This window comes from Podarcis melisellensis (assembly GCF_964234715.1).
Source record: "Podarcis melisellensis genome assembly, chromosome: 2".
Taxonomy (NCBI): Eukaryota; Metazoa; Chordata; class Lepidosauria; order Squamata; family Lacertidae; genus Podarcis; species Podarcis melisellensis.
This window is the reverse complement of record NC_138529.1, coordinates 65,307,924-65,327,298: the sequence shown is the minus strand read 5'-3', so window position 1 is coordinate 65,327,298 and position 19,375 is coordinate 65,307,924. Positions and strand designations below refer to the sequence as shown.

Here is a 19,375-nt window from a genome sequence, read left to right as displayed (position 1 = left end):
AGAAGACTGGAAAAAATTTAAAGATTATTTACAGAAATACTGTAAAATTAATGAAAGTTAGAAAAATGTTGGAATGAAGTTAAATGGCTTTAGCAGAAATGTTATAAGGAATTAAGTACAAATAGATTTTTAATGTATTAAAGGGAAAAAAATTAGGTTAGAATAAGTTAAGATAAATTACAGGACAGAAAACAGAGGAAGATGGAAAGGAATTGCTGAAACAGTTAATTGAAGTGGAATACAAAAAGGGAGGTGTGAGGAGGTCGTGGAAACAAGTGAATGAAAGATAAGATACTGAAATTATTGGATGTGTTTTAAATTGTGCTTGTTTTGTTTTGTTAATTCAATGTTTTAGTGTTAGTGTTACGTAGTGTTTTTGTTTTTGTATTGTATTGTATTGTTTTGTTGAATTCCTTTGTTGAATTCCTTTTCTTTCTTTTATAGTCTTTAAACTGTTAATAAATATTATTATTTTTTTAAAAAAAGATTTGACACCCAGTTCTAGACAGATCTGGAGAAGGTGCGGACAGAGGCGGAACAAGGTGGGTGCGGTCCACCCCAGGTGTCACCTCTGAGGGGGAGGTGACAAAATGTTGTGCGGCACTGTGAGAGACGTCTGTGAGAGACCCTGTGGCTTTGGCGTTCACAGCCTTCTCTTGCTGCACTATTTTTTATGAAATAAAGTCAAACCAAATTTCAATGGAGGGGGTGGCAAGAAATTTTCCATTCCGGGTACCACCTGACCTTGCTACGCCACTGGGTGCAGAGTGTGCATGAGGGGAGAAGTGGGGAGGAGACCTGTTGCACAAGAGGGAATCCTTGCACTGATAGGATGCTTACTTAGTGTTGCATTGGGAATCAATGTGGGGATAGAGAAGGGTGAGATCGCACACTGGCCTTTCTCTCCGTGTGTTCAATGGAAGCTCTCAACAGCTGCTTTTGCAGCACCTGCTCGTGCATGCATTTCCACATGCAGCTAAGCCTAGATAGGCTGAACGTTGTGTAGGGTCACAACGAGGGTATGAAAGTACTGCATTTTCAGAAGGCAAAAGTGCAGCCTCATCTATCCTCTGTCAAGAAGCCTGACATTGAGGGCATTAAGTTTCCAGGATGGAGATGAGACCTAGAATTAATGGCAGTTTCCCCGAATTGGAGTGCTTCTTGGTACTTTCCCTTCCCTCCACATGCGCCACGTTTTGAAGAGGATAATAGTGGTCCTCTGAATCTATAAAGCCACTCTTGTAATGGAGTACTCGGCAGTGCTTGAGAGAAGAATACGTATGTGTCAAAGCAGGGCAGGAGAGAAGGGAACTGTTGCAAGCACATAATAGTGCTTTCTGAACTTAAGCCTAGTCAGCTGAAAATAGCCTTCAAATTCTAAACTTCTCTCAGTAGCTAACTAGCTAGCTTGCTAGATATGGATATGTTGATTTTACATTTGACACACACAAACACATTGTCCCCGAATTCCCCCCCAATAAAATTCAAATTTTTTAGTCTTTTCTTAAGCACAAGGGTTAGCCAAACTGCAGGAGACTAATAATACTGATTTCCTTTAAGCAACCACAAAACTCAGGCACAATAAAGGAAACTACATATATTCACTGCCCCGAGGCCTCATTTCTGACCTCAGAGGGCCACTGCTTATGTGAAAGATAATTAATCATCCATGCTGGCTCAGGCCTAGTCTTTTCCCCTGAGTAGCCGCCACCACTGGTGCCAAATTGGGCCTAGCAGTGTAGATGATAAACAGGGTCTGACATTCAGTCCCATGGACCAGCTGCCTGCAGTGGATCACTAGCCGCACTCTGCAAGCTAATTACCTCAAGCTCACCGCTTCTAAGCAGGCAGCCACTCCGCCGGTGACAATTTTTCATGCAGAAGCAGAAGATACCGACAGTTTCGCTTTAAAACAAACGTTTCTAGATTGGAATATTGATTGCAAGCACAGGAAAATGCAGGCCCTTGACATGAAATTATCACATGCCTTTTATTCAAATTAAAATAAAACTTCCAGATCATGAGGGGGGAAATGGCCACAACAAAAGAAATAAACCCAAAAGAAATAAATTCTTTATTATTATTAAAGAGTTAAAAAAATTACCCCAACAATGTGTGTTTGTGTGTGTGAGGGGGGGGGGGCAGTGAAGTGCCACTCTCAAGGCAGGCAGCACTCAGACTAACTCTCTTACACATTAAAATATTGCTCTGTTTTTTTAAAAAAATCTACTGGTGGTTTTTATTAAATGGTGCTATTGGTGCTGATGTTTTAATTTTATAAAATTGCACTGCAACTGATTACCATACTTTTCCAGGTATAAAACGAGGTTTTTATTATTTAAAAATTATGTTAAAAATTGGCAGGTGAGTGATTTGTGGCAATCCCCCCCCCCAAAGGTCCCACTAGATCTTATCCCGACCCATTTTCAGCTGAAAGTACATTTTCAGCTGTGGTCAGTTTTATTTGGTTTTCTTGTAGTGTTTTGCAGAGAGCAGAGATAGCCTTGCCCTCCCATTCACCCTGTTTCTGTACAGCACTTCTTCGATGCAGCCTTCCAAACTCATCTATGGACAGATGGAGCTAACATCATGGTACTTTCCACATATACATGAAGAGAAGAAAATGGGGGGGGGTGCACCCAATTCAGAGATATGGTATGAATTTCATTGTGGCCTATTTGCAGTAAAACCCTGCTGGATTCTACAGAAAAATTTAAGTGAATTACTATAGATCCCCATTTAATTTCTTCCCTTTATCCCTATCCCACAAAATACTTTTATTGATTTAAGAGTTTTTGTTTTTTAAAAAAGTCAAACTAAAACTTGAAGATCATGCTTGATTGCATGGGACAAACCATTTTAAGTGGTGAGAGTGAGGGATGGAAAAAATGAAAATGGTGTAATTTAATCACATCCCACAACAATGGGGCAAGAAATTTTCCAGGAGCATTGCTGACAGTGATCATCTTGGCATGCCAACCCCCTTGGCTGAGAGGATCCAAGATTTTCCCACTCCCACCCTTTCTCAAACATAGGCCTTGCTTATTCCATATTTCCAAGTACAAAACAGAATGTTGGCTGGTTTGCATTATGCTGCTACATACCAATTAGTTTTTGAGAAACTGGCAGATTAAATATTGGATACATATGAATTCCATATAGTTCTAGAATAATAACTCAGAGATGTTGGTGTTTTTTTGAAGGAAGCAGGCATCGCTATTCATTTTCCATAGATCACTTAGGAGTAGACTAACTTGACCAAAGCATGATGACCAGAGGGGTCTTTAAAATATATGACCAAGTAATGATGATTGTCCTTCCCCATTTGTCTGAAAATAAAATGAAACCTATCAAATAATACAGTATTCTAAACAAATTACAGATGCTTAGATTTAAGTGAAGAATTAATACCCCTGCATTCCCAAGGTTTAATGGAAAAATATTAACCTCCTTGTGATCTATAACCTCATGTGATGTTATTTATTTTGTTTCCTGTGAAAGCAGAGTTTAACAGATTATTAACAATGCAGACACTGTGATCAAATACGGAGTACATATTGGATTAGGATCTGGACTGATAACCAAGCTCAGTCAGGGGCTTGGGCAAATGAGTATGGGTCAGATTACACACCTGCTACCTAGAAAGACTGGTCATGTGATGGAACAGCAAGAAACATATATGCCTCCAAAAGCATGAGCTTTTATATTGCATATGTGCAATGTCCCAGACTTCAATAATCCTTTTTCTGCTTGATATAAAAGTATGATTCCTTTTGAAAGAAAGCACATAATATAAATTTAATAAACTACAATGCAAAAGGCAGAAAAGGGGCAACACAGAGATCTACTGTTCTGTTTCATGTACAGGGTTTCTAAATGATACATGTTTCAATTGACCCCATCTTGGTGCCCCACTTCTGCATTTGGGAGAAGTTTCTTTCATACACCCCAGTTGCATACATAAATGAAATAGCTGCTGAAAAACATGTTTGTATATGTTAAGATTCTAATAATTCATAGCAAAAGCCCTGTCCATTGTAATGTTGGTTTTTATTTTTAACAGAAGGTAATTTGACTGGAACATAACATAGCAGCCTGGCTCTCTGTATGTTTACTGGCAGTCAAGTCTCTCTGCTTTCAGTGGGACTTTCTTACTATGTATGCATAAGACTGGAACCCTAAGACAATGGACTTCCACCAAGCCTATTCTTCTAAGTCCCAAGCCCTAGTCTTTAGTTCCCAAACTCTTATTTCAGCCAGCAAACACATCACAAATTGACCAGGTAATGTCTTCCCCATGCTAAGGAAAAGTCTGTAAGTTCTGCCTGTTAAACGCTTATTGAAGGCACATACACCATACAGGGGACAGGCGGGAGATGGATTTCCAGAACACAAGTTTCATTCATTATATCAGTTTCATTCAGCTTCTGAAGAAGTGACTTCCAGTATGTAAATGGTTAATTCAGTCTCCAGTGTAGCTTAGCAGGGAGCCATCCTCAGCAGGGATGGATGCAGGGACTCCTGAAATGACAAAGGCCACTGCTCAACATTTCTAACTTTAAAGCTTGAGTCCGGCTTAGATTGACAGCCCTGACAAAGTCCTTTATGCTACAAGCCTGACATGCACTACCAGCTACCCAAGAGTTCCAAACCAAACTCTTGCTGACACAATGCTCCAAGAGCAATATATGAAGGAAGACCTGGGATTTCTTTTATACTCATTAATGCATTTCAGCATTAACCATTTTATGTGGAAGGCAATAGCCTATTAGGTTTATGAGAGTCGGTATTAAATAGGTAACCCAGGAGCTACTAAAAATTTAACAGGATAAAATTAACAGCACATGAAACAAGAAATCCACATCACACTTATGTATGTTGCCCTTTCTTGCATGCAGTTTTGTTAATTGTCCATCAGTGGTATGAAACTAAGAAGCCAGGCTTTGCTAAAGTTACAAAAGCCTTACTTGGATAAGGCAATCTGAGACCCATCTCAGTGGCAGAACATGGTGGAGAAAGACACAGGTGTCATCAATTCTCTGAAGTATCTTCAGTTTATAAGCAGTTGAAGGCAGGAGGAAACATCCAGAGGCCTTTTCCCATACCAAGAGAGCTGTCTCCACTATCAACCTACTTTTGCCCCTACTGAATTTTTTCAGTTTTCTTGCTCTTGGAGAATGGAGATGGGTAGCAAGCAGTGGGAGAATGAAACCCTTTGAACACTGTTTTAAATGGTCAAACCCACCATCCCATGCATTGAATGAAAATACCACACGCCAAATATCACAAGGCTAATCAGCAACTACCAAAGTCTCTATCTTTGTTTTCTATCTCTCACAGGATGACTTTCATAGGGCTATTTCATTTGGGGGGGTGGAGATTCTTAAATTAGCTAGTAAGAGCTTCAACATTTTGCTATAGATAAGTAATAAAACCAAACAAGAATCGATTGCTCCTCCGGATGTTCTGAGAACAAATAAGACATATAGGGAGGCCGACTCTGTCCAAAAAGATAGATTAGGATTCAAAATTTCATTTTCTTTTCTTTTTTAACTAGAAACACTTTTCAAGAAGATATTTTTATTGTGCCTTGGGGGAAGGGAGAGTGGGGAAACAAGCCTCAATAGGAAGAATTAAAATGAGTTGGGTAGTAATAAATGCCAACCCCAAATTGGTATAGCTGTCAAAAACCCAGAATGTCCTAGGCTGGAAGGCTGGTCTATTTCTGTATCCTGGGAGAGCCCCCTGATCTCTCTTTCTCTCTGCAGCTTTGACACAACCCTGACTTATGGAAGGGATTATCCCTTCCTATCAAAAAAGGAAAGCTGCAGAGCAGACACCCGTCTATTCTTCCAAAGCAATGAGCCTGAAAGGCTTCTTTTCAGCCAAGCTCACATTACCAGCTGCCCTACAGTGAGAAAGCTAAACTCTACATAAGGCTTGTGTCAGGCCCCTGAAGGAGCTGGGGCTTGAGGATGGGAGACAGGTGAAGTGTGTGCTGGCGGGTGTGAGGGGGCGGGGAGAGAAGAAGCCTGCGCAGACTATGGAAGTGCTAATCCTATTTAGCACATACAGTATATATTACCAAGGAACGTGTGTGTGTGTGTGTGTGTGTGTGTGGTGACTGGGGTGGGGGGAGAAACAGGGAAGCTGAGAAACAGCAACAATGACACAAAGCCATTCACAAGTGGCTTGCGGTGTCAAAAAGGTGACACAGTCTGCTACTGGCTTGACTCCAGATGCTTAATTCATATTAAAATAAAAGCATCCTTTGCAAGTAGCCAACCATCCCTCTGACAGCTTGTTTCTATTCAGTACCTTCCACTAGGACCCACCACAGCCTGTTTTCTGTCACTACAGTGACAATTTGAAGTTGGCCAAATCCGCCAATGCAACGTTTCCGTGTAACATCAGGCCATTTAAATAATGCTTCAGTGGCAGCACTTGGTGGATTGTGCCCAGTTTCTGAAATTCTGACCTGAATTTTGAAGTCTTGAATTCTGTGGGGTTGCTCCTGAAGTACTATGCCCAATAGACAAAATAAAAATTGACAAATCTCCAGGTCAAAGAACTCAGATGTGAAATTGCTGTTCTTCTAAGAAAGCATGGCACTTCCCTCCGCACCCCCAGGATCTGGGAGTGGGAGTGGGATCCTGGAAATTACGGACTGGTTAGTTCAATGCCTGCCCCTAGAAAACTGGTGGGAAGTATTGTTAAAGATAAAATAGCCAACCATAAAGAAAAAGGATTGCTGAAGCAAAACCAACATGGCTTCTGCAAGGGCACATCCTTTCCCATAAAACTATTAGAGCTATTTGAGAGTGTTAGAAAGCATATAGATAGAGGTGATCTGGGTGACATTCTCCACTTGAATTTTGAAAAGGTTTCAACAAAGTATCTCACCAAAGAGGTAAGTTTAGAGGTCCTCTTGTGGATCAGAAACTGGTTAAGTAACAGGAAGCAAAGAGTAGGGATAAATGGACAGTCCCTTGAATGGAGAGAAGCAGAAAGTCGAGTTTGCCAAGGATTGGTCTTGGGAGCTGTGCTTTTTAACTTACCGTATTGATAAATTATCTAGAGTTAGTAGTTAGGTGGCTGATGATAGTAAATTATTTAGGGTCATTAAAATAAAAAGAGATCCTAAAGAACCTTTCCAAATTGAGTGAATGGGTAGTAAAATGGCCAATGTAGTGATGCATGTTGTGGCAAAAAAAGAATAATAATTTCACATATATGCCCATGGGGAATGAACTGGCAATGACTGACCAGGAGTGGCATCCTGGGTTCGTAGTGAACAGCTTGATGAAGATGTCAAACTAGTGTGCAACAGCAGTGGAAAGAGCAAATTCCATGCTAGGAATCGTTAGGAAAGGAATTGGAAACAAAACTCCTGATATCATAATGCCATAATACAAGACTATGATGTGGCCATATTTGGAACACTGTGGACAGTTCTGGTTGCCTTATCTAAAAAAGAAAATTATAGAGTTGCACCACTGTCTGACTGGGGCTGATGGGAGTTGCTCTGTTATCCAAAAGATCCTGATTAACTCATTAATCAGTCCCTTGTCTATCCTGAGCAAACTTTGCCCTAGATTTCTATGAACTTAAAAGGTCATATGAAACCCTGTTAAATTTCTTCTGGACCTTTAAGGCGGGGGCCCTAAACCTTAAAGTTATTGTTGAACAGTTTGCAGCTATAAAGATAAATAATGATAGGTCAAATTTATTGTTGAATATATATAATTTTTTATATATTGTATTATATATTATATTATATTATATTATATTATATTATATTATATTATATTATATTATATTATATTATTATATTAATGTGTTAATTTTTGCAAGTTAGATGACTCACACATTTGTTTCATTTCTAGCTTTTGGGCAATTTAAATTAAAACAAACACAAATACAAACATTTTGGCTTGTCACAAATCCTTCACACAGAAAAAGATTGACAACTTTAAAGGGTCTTGAAGCCCACATTTATTTTAAATTACAGGGAGATCAAAGGCTAGCTGGGGCAAGTGATTTGAAATGCATAAGGAATCTTAGGCCGTGGATCTTCTCTTCCCCACACCCCTAAAACTACCAGATGTATTTTGGACAAACCACTTGACTGCTAATGAACCACAAACATGGCTCCTTAATTTGCATTCAGTACCAGAAGAGACCAGCTTCTAATGAGCACTGCTGGTCACCCTTCCACAGCTGCTGAAAGGCGCTTGCTTATTCCTCCAGGGAAGCCGCGACTGGGTAAATCCTCAGGCTTTGGATGGCAAATCACATTGTGCTGCATACCTCTGGCTCCCGTTTCCATCAGTGATGCTCTTGCATTCTGCCTGCCATCTCCATAGGAATCAAAAGGGCAGCAGGGGTCCTCAGATCCCCATACTGTACACACAGAGAGATTTTAATCCAATTATGCAGCTTCTGCTCAGCAAGAGATGCTCCCTCCTTCTCTCTCTCCCCCCCCCCCCACTTTCTCCATTTGCTTTCAATAAAGAAGCTTAATATGTTTGGGAACTTTCCAGAGCTACAGACTCAGCCCTTGACCAAGAGAAAGCAGCAAATCATGGTATGTGTTTTAAGTGATGGGGTGGAAATAGCATTGTGATTTCAGAAAATAAAAATAAAATAAATAAAACCTTATTAAGCAAGCTGTATTTCAAAAGAGGCCTCAATTATTCATATAGCTAAAGACTCTACATAGTCTGTCTCTTTAAAAATAAAACAAAAAACACACCTAGTAATGGACAGTGCAATCCTATATGTATCTACTTAGAAATAAGTCCCACTGAGTGCAGTGGAGCTCACTCCTAGATAAATGGGTGTAGGATTGCAGCCATAGGAACCAACAGAGCCCATGAAGCATTGATTTTGTTACTTAACAGAATTAGAAATGCCATCTTGCACCTGCTTTCTTAAGCTTGAACAGATAATGTACACTCATCATAAAAACCATTAAGGAAGCTCCCTTTTATTGCCAAGATCCTGTTATCTTTAAAGTGTTATATGTAACATGCACACATGCTGAAAAAAGCTACAGAATGTTAACTCTGTTCTAAGAAAGGGGCCAATTTACTGCACCTCAGTTGTGGGCAGTATAAAGCCCTTGTGCCACACACAGTGCTGCCCCATAGTGCATACAGCCTGTGGAATAAAAAAAAAGGTAAGGGGTCATCAAGATAAATAGATCTTCTGCTTTCCATTGAGGACTAGCAGGTAAATGGTGGCTCCATCCCTCTTGAAATTTACCACATTTTACATGCAGGATTTTAGGTTATTCCACTTAACAGAATATCCAAAAAAAGGTCTTTAAAAAACCTCCAAGAGGGCTTTTGTGGATTGCATCCTCAGTAGGAATGAAGGAGAAATCTGATTCAGTCCACATTTAAAGATGAACCTACCTAGTTTCAGCCATTCTGAGAAATGGAGCACCTCCATACTTTGAAATTCACACTTCAAGGAATGTGAGTGCAGTTCTTCAGCCAAGTAATGTGTACAGAAATACATGTAACTGGGGGAAAGTGTGCATAAAAATCCAGGTGTTCGTGACACCTACGTAACAAAAAAATAAATTCTATTAGGAGAAATTGCTTTGCAAAAATGTGCATCTTAGGGAAAACTGCATACCATCCTGTGTATATTAGTGCTAGATGTACTAAAATGCGGGTGTATTTTCACGAGGACTTTTCAAACTGATGTGGAGGACAGAACTTTATGAAAACATGAGAACATGATGTACGTATATGGAAAATGATTTTCCCATCCCTAATCCTTAGTTGTAATGAGACTTGGCTCCTGGCTGTTTACTGAAGCAACTGTTGAAGGAGAAAAGGGTTGAACGTCCACCAGTGTTGCTCAGCACGTAGTAAGGGTTCCATTGGCAGACTAGGGAGAGAAGCAATTTTCATCAATTTCCCCTTCCTTTTGCACCTCTCTAAATTTGGACAATTCCCAAAAAAGAGGATCCCCCAAAAGAGCAGATTTAGGGGCATGAGGGTGCTGAGGGAAGGGTAAATTGCCAAAACTTGCTTCCCTCCCCATTCTGCCAACAAAAGCCTTACCATCAGCTGAGTGATGCTGCTGGATACAACCCAATATATATTTCATACGTGTTAGTTTAACAATTTTGGAAATGAAACAGTTATTTTAAAATGCATTGCCCAAGTTTTACAGCTTACTTCATTTTAATTGCTCATTGTGCAGAGGGACAGGGCATTAGTTGTTTGGAGCAATTTTGCCATACAACTTCTCAAAGTACAGACAATTTTTGTACTGCCATTAGAGCAATAAATGCTTTCACTGCCTCCAACTCTGTAAATCCCTAAACATCACAAAAAGCTATGAGTTTCTCCTGCAAGAGATTAGAGATGGGACTTTTGTAGGTCACAACTGGGAACACTAAGAAGAGGTTTTCTACCATTTGCTTACTTTTTTCCTTTTCTCTTTTAATAGTTATTTTTGTGAAATGGATATCCTGAAAGAGGGGGAGAAAGACAGCAAGAAAGTAATCAGTTTTCACTATGAAGACCTGCTTCTCTTATTCCAGAAAGAGTTTTTGAGTTACTATCAATGATAAAGGTGTGATATAACCAAATAAAGTAGTAGTAGCAGCAGCAGCAGCAGCAGTAGTAGTAGTAGTAATGATAGTAGTAGTAGTAGTAGTAGTAAAGGTAAAGGGTAAAGGGACCCCTGACCATTAGGTCCAGTCGTGGCCGACTCTGGGGTTGCGGCGCTCATCTTGCTTTATTGGCCAAGGGAGCTGGCGTACAGCTTCCGGGTCATGTGGCCAGCATGATTAAGCCGCTTCTGGTGAACCAGAGCAGCGCACGGAAACGCCGTTTACCTTCCCGCCGGAGCGGTACCTATTTATCTACTTGCACTTTGACGTGCTTTCAAACTGCTAGGTTGGCAGGAACAGGGACCGAACAACGGGAGCTCACCCCATCGTGGGGTTAGTAGTAGTAGTAATGCTAATAATAATAATATGTCAGAGATGATTTCAAGTGATTAATTGCTTTAAAAAACCAACTTATTCCTGCAACCAGAAGACAATAAAGATCATACAACTATTCATGGACATGTATCTTTAAATGTTTATCTGCATTTGTGGCATATAATATATAGGTTATATATTTACTCTAATGTAATGCACACCTCTTTTTTTACCAAATTACATCATGATAATTAGGGTGTGCATTAGATTCGATGGTGCATTAGATTTGAGTAAATACGGTATGTAGTGATTACACTGCATGTTATATACAGGGTGAGTCCTTTAAAAGAGGCCCAATGGAACATGCATACTCTGTATCTATGGGGCCTCTTTTAAACGATTCACTGTGTGTGTGTGTGTGTGTGCGCACACACACACACACACAAAGAACAATTCTGAAGATATGGGTGTTGGCCCTCAGAATATTTTAAAAGAAATTAACCATTTTGCTGGGTTTCAGACAAATTATTTTTCTTAGGCATGTAAAATGGAAGCTTGCATCAAAGTTTAAAAGGCAAACAGCATGCTATCATAGACACCCATTGAGCTTTTCCCTTCTCACCATAATATATAGGTGGACTTCTTCTCATCTGAATTTCCCACAGCTTCCTTTTCTTAATTCATTGGTTAGTTTGTTGTGGAAAATGGGAGGAAGGAGCCACAAGACCAACTCCTTACTCTACAGTAGCATAGCCAGCAATCAGCTCAGATGGGCGGGAGATGGGGCTGGCGAGATGCTGCAAGCTTTCAGACTCCTTCCAATGGCTTATAAGGAGGAGTTGTGGAAGCCAGAGACAAGCAAGCAAGCAACTACCCTGCATCTGGTTGGGTACAGCAACCAGTAGGGAGAGGTTATGTGGGCTATCTTCTTCCCCCTGCCTCTGTGTTTTCTTACTTCTGTCTGGCAATAAAATGGCTGATCTGCCCAGTGACTGTCTCCATAAGAGTCAAAAGCTGCTGATTCCCACCTGCCGTGGAGCAGGGAAGGTTGGAATGATTGAAACTGTGGTGGTCATGCATAGTGGGAAGAAATGCAAATGAACTGAAGCTAAAAACTAAGTTCTCAGAGCTAGGCTAGAATTCAGAAAGGGTGGAGCCCAGGGCAGACCAAACAACAAAACCACAGGGGAAAACCTTTAATCTCTCAGTTTGATATGACATTGTTATGTCAAGTATTCTTTGCATTGCATTTTCCCTTTTCTCTTCCAACATGTAATTTATTTCAGCTACCCATGATATGATATCGTCTTGTGCCTCTTTGCACTTTTTTTCTTACTTGCCACAATAGTTTCCATGTCTGAAGACACAACATTGCTTCCCCACCCACCAGTGACAGCCTGTGTCACAGAGAGAGTGGGTGGGGAAGAAACAACTTTATGCCTTGGAAAAATAGAATTAAATGTTTCAAGGAGAAAGGGGAGATATCAAGGAGAACAGGGAGATGTCATACTCTAACCACCACCGCATATCTGTCATAACATGTAGTTTGGCCTTTACGATTAAGCTGGTGAGATGTAGAGATGATAGAGTGTTGGACTTGGACCAAGGAGATCAGGGTGCTCCTACTCAGCCACAAAGCTCACTGTGGGCCAGTCACTGTCTCGCAACCTAACCTACCTCACAGGAGCGTTGTGAGGATGATTGGGCAACCATATTAGGGACATATGCAGGCCCTGAAACAAAACAAAACAATTTGTCTACTAGCTAGCACTGCTACCAGTGTCATGTCTGCCTGTCCTTTGAGTAGTCCACATAAGTATAGTACAATTGGGGCCTGCCAGAAACCTGCGATTTCAAATGTTTTCTGAATCGCTGTGGATGAACATTCCTTTCAAGAACCTCTGTGTGTATACCTGTTATTTTCCACGTCTTGTTTTGCTTTCCATGGAAATGGCTTTCCTCATTTTGGCAGGAAGAGGAAAGGAGGATGTTGCCCACAGGGTCTTACTGTTCAGTCCTGTTTCCCATTGGCGAGAAGATTGGTTAACACACTCCTTTAAAGCAGGTATCTCACTCTATGACACTATAATTAACCATTATTCCTAGTCACTCTGTGGGTGTTTTGATATCCTCTTCCTGTTGCCTTACAGAACTAGATTCAGAAAGTGGCAGAATTCTCTGAGGAGAGAAACACATATGTTGCTATTAACTCCAGTCAAGTCTAATCTTTTGGAAAAGAAAATATCTGCCCTTTTGAACACTGTTCTCGGGTTTTGAATCAGACACCTTTCTCCCATACCACTGCTTCTTAAAGAGAAAGGCTCTTGTGGTGTTGTGTCAAAGCAAGAATGGTCATAATTTAAAATGACAGCTCTAAGGAGCCTCAGTATCCCTAATAGCATCATTAATTTCAAGGGGAAGCCTAAAGTGAGGTATTCTGTAACCTGATCTCTTCCAATAAATCTACCTTCAGAAATTCTCTTGAGCACCAAAGCTTCAGCTGCAAGAAAAGTGCATGGCCTCCCTTGCAGGTTTGGCATGGGGGGATGAGGTGGGATGCCAATACCTGAGTGACAGCAGCAAGCACATATTAAAATAACAGCAATTTTAATGAGTAAGCTTGCATTTTTCATGTGGGCTTGTCTGCGCAATTTCATATCCCTGGTGAGCAATTTTCTGCCACTGGAGCTCTACTGCAGTTGCAAACCATTAATGGAATAATATTTTCATTGAGCCGCTCTATATGAATGGGGCATTTAAAAAATGTATCCATTAATGGTGGTAGATATCAGTTATATGCTACCATTAAGGGTTTTGGAAATATTATTGCAAAGGTGGTTCTCCTCTGACATATCTTCTCTAGACCAGGGCTGAAAGGAAATGAACTGAAAGTTCTATTTGTTTGGTTCTTTGGGAAGTTGAAATTTTTAAGGTTGACCCTGAACTTCCCAATGCAAACATTCTCATGTTTGGAGCTTAGAGGAGAACTCAGCCCCTTTGCTGAATTCATATTGCGGTTGCAATTCTATCCCTGCTTCTTTGGGATTAAGCCCCATGGAGTTCAACAAAACTTAGTTTTAAGTAAACCAATAGATAAAATTATAGGATCTAAAACTAGGATTGCCTAAGATGCAGATATTGTCATGGAGCTTCTAAGTGACTGCCAGTCTGAACAAGAATCGTGTCATAGATGTGGAAGTTCCAGTATGTGCACAAAACTCTGCATCCTATTTCAGCAGAGAAAGCTGAACTACATGCACGCTCCTCTATACAAGCAAATTGTCCATGGAAATTAAAAGGGAACTCTGCAGATACAGGAGCTCTGTGTGAACCTCCCTGTACTCATGATTCTCTGGGTCATAAGAACATAAGAAAAGCCCTGCTGAATTAGCCCCCAAAGCTATCTGTTTCAGCATCCTGTTTCCCACAGTGGTCAACTAGATATGGTCAAAGCGAGTCATTCTTGTTTAATGCCATTGGTCTGGTTCCAGTTCCATTAAAATCACTAAATTTTTCAAATTCCATTTAAAAATATATCCTGCACCCCATAAATAATATCATGAGTTTTACCGTCAATATGATGAAATCAACAAAACAGGAAATACTAGTGAACAAAAATCAAATTTTGAAATTAAGAAACATAAAAATGGTAAGTGTATTTTAGCTTTAGCTGTAGTAAGTAGATATGGTTCAGACCCCCATTTGGTGCTTTAGAAAACATTATCAGATACTTGATCTGAATGATCTTTGTCTCCCTTCCTCCCCTTCTGGCCCCCATTCGCTATTGGAAAATCAAACAATGGCTACAGCATCTTTTATTTATATTATTAATTTCATTTCTATACCGCTTTTACTTTTAAGAACAAATCTCAAAAATCTTTTCTTTTTGGCAGAAGTGAATGAAATTTCAATGTGTGATAAGCCCTCTAGAACAGATAAATCCTGCCAAATCACAGGTAAATAGGACCAGGTGCTTTCATGCTGAGCACCTTTAAATTTTGATTATAGTCGTACCTTGGTTTTCGAACAGCTTAGTTCTTGAACATTTTGGCTCCTGAACGCCACAAACTCGAAAGTGAGTGTTCTGGTTTGTGAACTATTTTTGGAAGTCGAACGTCTGACGGGACTTCTGCAGCTTCTGATGGGGCTTCTGCACACTTTGGTTTCCAAACGTTTTGGAAGTCAAACGGACTTCCAGAATAGGTCCCATTTGACTTCCAAGGTACGACTGTATTATTATCATTATTATTATGAAATAATAACTTTTTTTCAGCCTGAGGGCCACATTGCCTTTCAGCCCAAGGGCCACTTGCCAGGAGCCAAACCCCTCTCTATTCTCCATCCTGTCAAGCGAAGCGCTTTGTCATGATTCAAGAACTAATGTCAGACAGACAAAATGCTCAAGAAGGGTGGAAAGCAGAGCCAGAGGGGTGTGTGGCCTGAGGAAAGAGTGTAGCCTGCATGGTGGATGTGGTCTAGAAAGACCTGGGGGGGGAGGGACTTTATGGAGGCCCCGCCTGAAGCTCCTCATCCCCGCTGTAAGAAGAAAATGGAATGCCAAGCTGTATCACCTCTTGCCTATCATTTCAAATGATTACGGCCACTTGCTCTTTTTCTTTTTGGTAAGAAAGTGTTGTCTTTCCCCTCCACCTTTGCATATTTAGAGCTGAGTAAGACAATATACATGGGATGCGGGTGGCACTGTGGGTTAAACCACAGAGCCTAGGACATGCCGATCAGAAGGTTGGCGGTTCGAATTCCCGCGACGGGGTGAGTTCCCGTTGCTCGGCCCCTACTCCTGCCAACCTAGCAGTTCAAAAGCATGTCAAAGTGCAAGTAGATAAATAGGTACTGCTCCGGCGGGAAGGTAAACGGCGTTTCCGTGCGCTGCTCTGGTTCGCCAGAAGCAGCTTAGTCATGCTCGCCACATGACCCGGAAGCTGTCTGCAGACAAATGCCGGCTCCCTTGGACTATAGAACAAGATGAGCGCCACAACCCCAGAGTTGGCCACAACTGGACCTAATGGTCAGGGATCCTTTACCTTTACCTTTAAGACAATATACATGACAGGGAAGAAAATGAAATTTTGCTATGCTAAGTCCATGCTTGCTTAATGTTTTCCAATGTTAAGGGCATAAGAAAACGGCCTTATGGTGATTCAAACCACTGGCCCATCTAGGATAATATTCTCTACACTGATTGGCAATGGCTCTCATGGGTTCCAGATAGGAGTATTCCCCAGGCTTACCTGGAACATTTCTCTTGCAGACTATATGTGGTCTTCCACTGAACTACAAGAGCACAACTTAGCCTAAGCAGTCAGAACCTATTAAATTTGCAAAACACTCCCTGGGAATTTTAGTAAATATTGAGGTTCCTGTGAGTTGTAAGCATGAAAGACTTAAGAAAATGGAACCTTTGAAGTGCAGCACCTTGGATCTGCCTTCCAATAGCCAGTTTGGATGTGGGGGGGAGAGAATCCTCATTTGTTTTTTGGCACCGTGTGTCTGCCTTTCTTTGTCAATAGTTGTAAGTGGATGTCTGGAGCCAAGTGCACCTTATTTGGCGACATAGAAGTGATTACTTCTTTATTTTAGTAGCAGACCCTTGAGGAGCATAACTGAGCTGAGATGAATTATGTGCAGAGCAATGGAAGTTTAATGAATAGAAGGCCAGTGGAATTCAATTGCTGTTGGCACATTAGCACACTTTTTCCTTTGCAAAGTAACTTGTATCATTTTCCGCACATTAAGGGTAAAAGGGGCCCCTTCCACGTTATTTAAGAAGTTTGCTCATTTGAAAAATATGCTTTATAGTTAAACCTAGGTCACTAAGGTGATCTCTCCTTCTCTCTCTCTCATACCTTGACACAAAATCCATATTCAGGATACCCTTTCTCCGCCATGCACATGTATAGCATTATTTTTATTATTATGACTTCATTTCATTTGTTCTCTAAAATGCATTTGAATAGAAATCAGGGAATGAAAAGGCCCATGCTGATGGATGTGAATTTCAAAGCAACAAGTGATTAAAAAACCCCTCAATTCACACATCATAAGAGCCCCCAGGCCTGAGGCTCCCCATCCCTACATTAAAGGATTACAGTACATTAAACATAATCAGTAGTTTGAAAATCTGAGTGAACCCAATGGCTTGAAGAACCTGCTCGTCTGAATGTCATTTCCATGAGAAACTATCATTGTCTATTTTGTTGTGTTTTAAATATATTGTAAACTACGTTGAGAACTTGGGTTAGTAGATGGGGCATAAATGAAAGTACAACAACACTTTACTGGAGGATGATGAGCTTTGTTTCACTCATAAATACTCCAGAAAATCAAAGACCAGTTTGAAAGGTTCATACTAGCTTGATAAGAACGTGTTTTACAGATGTATACTGTTCTAAGTAGTGGTGTATGTACGGGAATACAGGTTTTCATAATGTATTTTCAGGGGTCTCCAGGGAAAGTTCTTTTTCCTCAGTATGGGTTTGGGTTATCTTTGTTTCTAGAATGTATAAAACAAAACAAAAATTCCTTCCAGTAGCACCTTAAAGACCAACTAAGTTAGTTCTTGGTATGAGCTTTCGTGTGCATGCACACTTCTTCAGATACACAGAATGTATATGTGATGATGATTATAATAATAATAATACTTTTTTATTTTAAAAATACTCCCAAATAATAAACAGTCATGTGGCTTAACAGGTTTGCATAGAAAGCTGTTAATAAATAAATCAAATAAATCATTCCCCAATCTTGTGCCCTCTGGATATTTTGGACTATAAGTCCCATCAGCAGCAGCCAATACTGGGAACTGTAATCTAAAACATTTGGAGGGTACCAGGGTGGGGCAGGCTGATATAGAAAATATAGAAAATGACCATCTTAGAGACTGCAAGTTGTGGATAAGCAAAGAACCTGTGGCAGGATAAAATTGTGAGCAAATCTGAGGAAAAGATTTTGGACAACTTTTGAAAGTAACCCAATAGGGCTCGGTTGTCACTAATTTTTGCAAGATGACAAATTTTGCTGTGCCCTTGGCTATTTTTTACCAAACTTGGGATTCATTGTTCAGTCTGCCATACAAGTTTGTCAAAGGCTTACACTCAGGCACATATATATGTGGCTTCAATTATCTCCTCATGCTTTCATGATCGTTTTGATAATACAAAAATAAAGTTGATGCCAATGATGTGATTCTCTTTTGAGCTGTGATATGGCTGATAAAACCATACACACAGGAGGAAAAATGGGGTGATGGTAGAATGAATGGATGATTTCCCCCTGTGACTTAGTAAACAAAATTTGAAGAGAAACTGTTATATGAAATCTTTTTCCTTACAGTGAAGAGTAAAATAAATCAAGTTAATGATAATATTTATGCTATTCTGATATTTATGTGATTGTTACATTTAGCTCTTCCATATTGTTTTCTTACTTATATAATAATAGCAGCCACTGGGCCCACCTCACCCACCAAATTCCCATGTGCTTCCTGCAAGCACAAACTGCTCTACAGATTTTTTGGCCCTCAGTCTACACCACACTGATTTGCCTACACATTGAGATGTGTGTCAGAATCACATTCCAGTGTGGATGAGAATGTGCATTCCATAAAAACTAATGCAGCATGGCTAGAGCAGCTGAATTTGAAAACGTGTAAGAATAGTCAAGAACACCTCTCTAATGGAACCAGAAAACACCTTCTCTGGCAGAAAAGAGTTTTAAGGCGTAGCTAGATGTTATGCATGGAGAATGCACAGCTGCCATTAAACCTTATCTGCCTTGTGTGATTCCCAGGTAACATTTACTAAAACGTGAGGTCATTGCATTCAGAGACCCTTACCCCCTGGAAGCAGCAGACAATGAAATGCAGCAGAGATAGAAAAACGTTGCACACACTGAGGTCAAGCGTTGAGGGCCTTCTGGCGGTTCCCTCACTGAGAGAAGTGAGGTTACAGGGAACCAGGCAGAGGGCCTTCTTGATAGTAACACCCGCCCTGTGGAAATCCTTCCCATCAGATGTGAAGGAAATAAACAACTATCTGACTTTTAGAAGACATCTGAAGGCAGCCCTTTTTAGGGAAGTTTTAATGTCTGATGTTTTATCGTGTTTTTAATATTTTGTTGGGAGCGGACGAGAGTGGCTGGGGAAACTCAGTCAGATGGGTGGGGTATAAATAAATTATTATTATTATTATTATTATTATTATTATTATTATTATTATTTACAATAACATCACAGATCCTCACATAATATATAGCTAGGCCTTATACTGCTGCCATCACCAAACGACTGAGCAAGTGCTTGAAACTTTACAGTTTCATGCATGTCAGACAATTCAGCAATGGTAGCAGTACCTTTGGTTTTTCTTCTTATGGCATTTCTACAAATTATTTCTACTGGAGGCTGGGTTG

General features: G+C 40.3%; 1 protein-coding gene across 1 annotated transcript in view; it reads right to left on the bottom strand.

Annotated features, from left to right (window-relative positions):
• Nucleotides 1–4,047: 4,047 nt before the first annotated feature.
• The window catches only part of LOC309364238 (uncharacterized protein), a 139,805-nt gene continuing 124,477 nt past the window's right edge, over nt 4,048–19,375 (bottom strand). The window contains exon 3 of the transcript XR_014165771.1: nt 4,048–4,521. The gene's annotated coding sequence lies outside the window, so the exon portion shown is untranslated. The remainder of the gene's footprint in view (nt 4,522–19,375) is intronic.